A 6683-nucleotide genomic window follows, 5' to 3' on the forward strand; every position below is an offset into this window, starting at 1 on the left:
CTTAGCAACTTTTATTCACCTTTCCTAGGAGTGTTAAACCAAACCCACACTCAACAGAGGAATCAGGTGACTGGGGTATCTGCTCATAGTCATTTCCTGCTGTTTCACTGCTGCAGTGGAGATTGTTATATTTGCTGTAAAGAGAGTGAAATTACATCTATCTAGATTCTTATAAGGCCCCCATTACTGTAGTACGTGAGCATCTCGCAATCTTTAATGTATTTACCCTCAGCATACTACTGTGAGGTTTAGAAATACTGTCATCCAGATGAGGAACAGACACTTGCTCTGGGTCACGCAATTAATCCATGACAGAGGACAGAATTGAATCCCAGTCTCCCAAGTCCCTGGCTTGCATTCAAACCACTGGACCATCCTTTCAGATGCCTATCCTAAAGACTCAAGGTCCAATACAGTCGTTGTTATGGCAAAATATTCCCTTTGAGGCTAATGAAGTTACTGAAACTGATGTGAGTTTTGCCTGCAGAAAGATTGCAGGATCAGGCCCTCAAGGGTACTGCTAACTACTAAAGTGCTGCAGTTCACTGGAAGCTGCAGTACATAATGCAGGGGTCTCAAACTCCCGGCCCATGGGCCATCTGCGGCCCGCGAGCCTCCTCAATGTGGCCCGCGGGGCTCCAGCAGTTATGGGGCCAGGTCTCTCCCTTGGCCCCACCTGCCACCCCTGGGCGCTCCCCCCTCATACCCCTTCCCACCCCCAAACTCCCTCCCAGAGCCTGCACCCCAATCCCCTACCCCAGACCTCCTCCCCCACCCAAACTCCGTCCCAGAGCCTTAGGCAGGTGGGGGCTGGTGTTTTTTGGGCGGAGTTTTTTGGGGGGGCGGGTTCTGGGCGGCATGAGTGACATTTGCCTGCTGGGAGGATGTGAGGACTGGCACTAGCCCTAAGGTAAATTGAGTTTGAGACCCCTGACATAATATATTGCTCTCCCAGCAGTCAGATGCCAGATGCATGAAAAGAGGGGAGTGGCAGTGCAGTCTACAGTTAGCCACTGACACTTGGAAGTGAAAAGGTCAAAGGGAAAACCATGCACATTTCATGACTAAGTGACAGAAATAAATCCATATGCAACAAATTGCTAAAAACAGGAATGTAGAAAATAAAGAAGAGTTGGCTAAATGAACACACCTGAGACCTGCAAAATAGTTGGAGGAGAAATTATATTCATCTCTTAATAAAAGCAAAAGCTTAGCATGATTGTACAGATGTTAAATGTGTTTGTGTTAGTGATCATTTGTTGATCATTTTTAAACATCACTCTCTGAGCCACAATAACATTTTAAAAATTATGAAATGGGCTTAGTCACTTCTAACACTTGACTTCTAAATAAGTGTTTTATGTATGGTAATGGAATAAAGTGTCTAAAGCTGGGAAGGTTTTTTGTATTTGTTTTTTGTTTTTGTTCTTTTAATACAGTGTTACTCTAAAAAGTGACTGAAAAATGGCATCTTGGGGTTCTGGGTTTAGCTCTCTCTAATGTGCATATCAAATCACCTCAGACTACAGGCAAAAAGGTGTTTTTTCTAACTGACAATATCACAGGCTCGTCTGGGATCTGAAAGTCAAGCTGGGTTCTTACTGGCTTATGCATCATACCCATCATACCCATAAATAAAAATTCTTCAGTCAGAACTTAGTTAACAAATAATTTTTTCCAAACCAAGGTTGATTTTGTATAAATAGAATCCCCAACCCCCTCAGATTTTGCATGTTCTAAACTTCAAATTAAATTATCATAAATCCTATTCCTAATACACCACAAATCATAACATTTGGGCCTCTTGAAAAAGCACTTGTCTCACCTATGTACCAAAAGCTCATGATTCTGTTGGGACTCATCCAAATTCCTTGAAGCGGTAATCTCTATCATGTCAGGCTCCTGTATGTAACACATCTAATAAACAAAAAGGCAAAGGAGTGTGATTGCCAGAGAAGTTGTTGGAAGCCCAGTTGATTAACTTGCTGAGATTTAGCTTGAAAATCACTTTTTTTTTTTGGGGGGGCTTCATGAAATGAGAAGGTTACTAATGGGAGCTTGTGCTCAAGGGAATAGAAAGACAAGTGGCATGCAGTCAAGACAGGAGCTGCTGAGAGACAGAAGAAATCTTGCTGAGAGAGAGAAGGGCCTGCTGCCAGTTATACTGTAAAACAGATAAAAGACTTGGAACAAGAAAAGGGTACAAATACTCTTGCTGGCAGGGTAAATATTTTAGGTGGAGTTTTTCTTCCTCCTCTGTCTTTGTTTGAAAGCTGTTCTTTTCAACCGCAACGTTTCTCAGATTTCAAAGAATTGATTGTGATGTGAGGCTGAGGTCCTAAAACCCCAGCTGCTGGGTCTACAGATTTGATTATTTTGTACCTTTTTGTTGTGGAGTAGGTTGGAATGTGTGTGGTTTGCTTTTAACATTTTGTTTAGCCACAGTGTTTTACTGATTCAGAAGCCTTTGAGGTGCATGCGGTGTTTGGTTTGATTGCTTTACAACAATGTACATGGCTTGTGACTTTAGATTGTCTACTATTAGAAACTACTTCTTCATGTACAGCCAGTAGTTGTTAGGAATATGTGCCTCTAAGCAGAGGTTTGTGCAACTGCTCCTCTCTCTCCCCAAGACTTCATGGAGCAGCTTGTGTGCTTACTCCATCCAGTTTGTAGTAATTAGGCGGTGGGACTGGGCAGCAGCCACACTCCGGGGCTTCCTTTTCTTGTGATTATTTTGATCTCCAAGGGGAAAGTAATTCTTTTCCTTATGCTCCTGATGGTTCCCCTTCCATGCCACCCTCTTCAAAAAACCACATGTGCCTGATTTTGCTCCCTTCTGTGTAGGGAGGTTAACACCAGGACCACAAACATTAGATGCATACAGGGATCTAAGAGAGACAAGGTGAGTGAGGTAGTATCTTTTATTGGAGCAACTTCTGTTGGTGGAAGGTACAAGTTTTCGAGCTACATAGAGCTCTTCTTCAGATCTGTGGGACCGACATGGCTACAACACTGAAAACATATGGGGATTTAGACATTTAACGTGAAATCCTCGCCTTCTTGAAGCCAATGGGAAAGCTCCCACTGACTTCAGTGAGCTGAGGATTTCATCCTTTGATGGCAGGAGGTATATGTAAACAGGGCCGGTGCTACCATTTAAGCCAACTAGGCGGTTGCCTAGGGTGCCAAGATTTGGGGGCGCCAAAAAGTGGCGCCCTCAATTTTTTTTTTTTAACAGCGGCCGCTGCGCTGGGAGGGAGAGGGAGTCTGAGCCGCCGGCAGGCAGCCCAGGGGTTCCCCTGGGTCAGCGCGCCGCTGGCAGCCCAGGGGAACCTCCGGGTCAGCGCGCCGCCGGCAGCCCAGGGGAACCCCTGTGTCAGAGCTGCCGCATGGATCCCCAGGCCGGGGGGTGGGGAGCTGCCGGGGGGGTGGGGGGGTGGGGGGCTCAGGGCAGGGGGGAGCTGCCGCGGGGGGAGGGAGGCGCCTCAGGGTGGAGGTGGGGCGGGGAGCTGCCGCAGGGCTGGGGGTGGGGCGCAAGGTGGAAGTTTCAACTAGGGCGCGAAACTTCCTTGCACCGGCCCTGTATGTAAAACAAGTTCCCTGAAATGCTTAGTCAGCACTAACCCATATTTTGACCACATTTTTTTACGCCAACCTGCAGGATGGTGTCACCTGTGGTGTATGTGTGATAGGGAGGCAATGATATTATGATTTTGTTTTCTGTGTCATGCAAATTAAATGTCTGGGATCGCCCTGCCAGTTGTTGGATGTTGAAGTGGAGTTAATTCAAGATGGTTGTCATTGTGTATGCTCTCTCTCTCTGTCCCTCCCTTCACCCCTATGAAGACACTAAATTCATTCTTTCTTAGGTGTATTTCCTTACTCTGAAATAAGTCATCCAGTTTGAAAATGCAAGTTTTTGCTTGCGTATTGGAAAATATAATATCCACCAATCCTAAGCCCTGGGTGAGTTTTATCACTGAGTATAATTTGCAGTTTTACCCCATTCAAGAAAACATGAGATAAAACAAACAGCTATTTAAGTTAGCAATATTTTGCTGCCAAACTTAGGCATCTGTGGCTGCAGGTTAGTTATTTGAGGTTAGTTACTTCTGTTGAATTCTGGTCAAGTTTGTTCCTGATCTCTGGATTCAAGTGTAGTGTTCTTGAGTTTCAAAGTGGTGCATGCTCTGTTACTTTTTCATTGTCAATCCTATTTATATGACTGCAAAATTGAAATGACTGGAGTACAGACTACTTTTTGAGGATGCTGAAAGTATTCTTGGTGTATTAGATTATTATTAAGTGCTATTTGTGAGCACATTAAAATATGCAACATCATTCACACAAGACTCAAAAGTTCAACTTTTAATAAGTTATATTTCTTTGTATTGACTAGTGATGTGTCAAAACAGGTGCCTGAATTAGAGTGTACTAATTTCGGGAAGGTTTGAATTCACCTCTGAGACCAGATTTTAATTTCATGAGTCAAACATGATGCTCGTGGTGGAGAAGGAAAGAATGGCCGTGATTAAGTGTTGTGACAACACACCTCTTTTGTCATGTCAGGGTCCAGCGTTTCTCCCTCTGGTGTTGGGGGGAGGGGCCTGGGGTAAATCAGCCTCACTCCAGAGGTTTAATACTTCAATATTGATAGGGTAGGCCTTGGGGTTTTCACCCGAGGGCATCTTTAAACAAACAAAAATACATTTCCTAACGCCCACTGGAAATCTGCCTCCTCTTATGCTACCAGTTGCCAGCAACCCTCTTAACCCACTAGGGCCCAGCTACACTGGGAATCAAGGTCCCCTCCTCAAACAGAAATAAACACAAGATATCCCCTTATAAAAAACTGCTTTTTTCCTAGGAGAAGCCTTTCCCCCTTGCTGTACACAACCCTTCTGCAGCTGGCTTCTCACCCCTCCTCCCTTTGCTCTCTCACAGAAAGAGGTTTTTAAAGATCTCAGGCTGCCCTTAATTACGTGCCCATAATTAACCTGAGGTAACCTCTAAGTTCATAGGAATCATTAAAGCCCTTTTTCTAAGGGCTTGTCTACACTTGAAATGCTACAGCGGCACAGCTGTGGTGCTTCAGTGTAGACCAGCGGTTCTCAAACTGTGGGTTGGGACCCCAAGTGGGTCGTGACCCCATTTTAATGGGGTCACCAGGGTTGGCGTTAGACTTGCTGGGGCCCGGGGCCAAAGCCCTACCGCCTGGGGCTGAAGCCAAAGCCTGAGGGCTCCAGCCCTGGGCATCGGGGCTCAGGTTACAGGCCTGGGACTCAGGGCCGGCGCTTCCATTTAGGTGACCTAGGCGGTCGCCTAGGGCACCAAGATTTGGGAGGATGGCATTTTGCCGCCCTTGGCGGCAATTCAGCGGCAGGGGGTCCTTCTGCGCTCCGGGTCTTCGGCGGCAATTCTGCGGCGGGTCCTTCACTCGCAGGGCTGGCTCCAGGCACCAGCTGAGCAAGCTGATGCTTGGGGCGGCAGATTGTTCGAGGCGGCGTTTTTTTTGTTGTTGTTGTTCCGCTCCGGCCACCCTTTAGGGGGCGGCGGCGCGGAGAACCAGAGCGCCCTGCAGGGCAGTCTTCTTCCTTCCCGCCCCACCGACCGGAGCGGAGCCCTCGCGGCAGGCGGCAGGAGACGGCGCAGCGGGAGGGGCCGCATGGCAGCGCCCCTGCTGTAGCCCTGGCCGCCCCTTTCTCTCTCTTTCACGCCCACTCCCTTCCCCCCCTCCCCCCCCCCAGCCGGTCCCCCTGCACCCGCGCTCCGGCCGTGCCGCAGGTTTGTTTGTTTTTTTTTGTTTTTTTGCTTGGGGCGGCCAAAAAGCCAGAGCCGGCCCTGTTCACTCGCTCCGGGACCCGCCGCCGAAGTGCCCCGAAGACCGGGAGCGCGGAAGGACCCCCACCTAGGGCGCCAAAAACCCTGGCGCCACTCCTGCTGGGACTGAAACCCTTGGGCTTTGGCTTCAGTGCGGGCAGTGGGACTTGGGCAGGCTCAGGCTTCAATCCCCCCTCCTGGGGTCATGTAGTAATTTTTATTGTCAGAAGGGGGTCGCAGTGCAACGAAGTTTGAGAACCTCTGGTGTAAACACTACCTGTGCTGAGGGAGGGGTTCACCTGTCTGTGTAGGTAATCTACCGCCCTGAGAGGTGCTAGCTAAGTCGCTGGAAGAATTCTTCCATTGACCTAGCACTGTCTACACTGGGACTTAAGTTGGTTTAACTATACCGCTCGGGGTATGGATTTTTCACACCCCTAATCAATGTAATTAAACTGACCTAATTTTCTAGTGTAGACTAGGCCTAAGACTGATATACCTGCCCTTACCCACCCTTCCAGAACTGTCAGGTCACAGTTGCTTTTCACCACTATCTATTTATGTCACGTTCCACAGACAATGTTATTTTCCTGAAGTGGCCAAACATTTATTATGTCTGCCTTGTGGCTGGCCTTCACATCTTGGTTTGTTTTGCCAACATTTGTGGATTTTCTGTACAGCACGTTTTCTTATTGCTTCTATAATGTTTGACAGAGATTCCTGAAATTCAAATTGCTTGCAAGCTCCCTAACTCTTGCTGACATCATGCCTAAAATGCAGATCATCATCTTAGCATCTACTTGCTTTTTTTACAGCCCCTTCTTTCGTTTCTGATAGGTTTAGGATATGATGCTGGGGGA

This window comes from Emys orbicularis, chromosome 10 (assembly GCF_028017835.1).
Source record: "Emys orbicularis isolate rEmyOrb1 chromosome 10, rEmyOrb1.hap1, whole genome shotgun sequence".
NCBI classification, from domain to species: domain Eukaryota; kingdom Metazoa; phylum Chordata; order Testudines; family Emydidae; genus Emys; species Emys orbicularis.